Source organism: Schistocerca gregaria, chromosome 7, assembly GCF_023897955.1.
Source record: "Schistocerca gregaria isolate iqSchGreg1 chromosome 7, iqSchGreg1.2, whole genome shotgun sequence".
Taxonomy (NCBI): Eukaryota; Metazoa; Arthropoda; class Insecta; order Orthoptera; family Acrididae; genus Schistocerca; species Schistocerca gregaria.
Window position 1 is genome coordinate 99,311,194 of NC_064926.1, and position 639 is coordinate 99,311,832.

Consider the following 639-nt stretch of genomic DNA (forward strand, 5'->3'; position numbering starts at 1 on the left):
CACATCTTCTTTAATGAGTCTGTCCAATTATGTTCTTTTTCTCCTTCTTTTTTTTAAAAAAAATGTGTGCTAGATGGAAAGATGAAACTAAACTATTTTCTCTTAATTTGCTGTATTATAGTACTCAGGTACACAGTTTTTATCACACTGTTTTAGCTTTCCATCAGTATGTGCCTTACAAAGGTATGTGGAAATATACAATTAAATTGTGGGATAAATAATAACATATTTCATCTTTTAAAGCAGAAAGTGCAGCAGTTACCAGAAACTAATATAATTGTTAATTTGCCTATGGATGAGATGTCACTAATGAAAAATTTGACGTATGACTGCTCTAGGGATCGTGTTATTGGATTTGAAGACATGGGTTTCATGCATACATCAGTGGTTGCTAATACTGCATTAGTTATAATAATTAACGGCATCCTCTCAAATTTTAAACAGTCATTAGTATATTATTTCTCCAAAGGACCAGTAGGAGCCACCCATCTCACGCACATATTTTTTGAAGTTGTCAAAAAACTCACAGAGATTCGTTTGGTTGTAAAAACATGTGAGACTGACCAAGGCTTGAATTTTGTAGAGTGGAGGCACAGACTGGGTATCCCACCAGCTAATCCATGCTTAGTAAACAAAGGG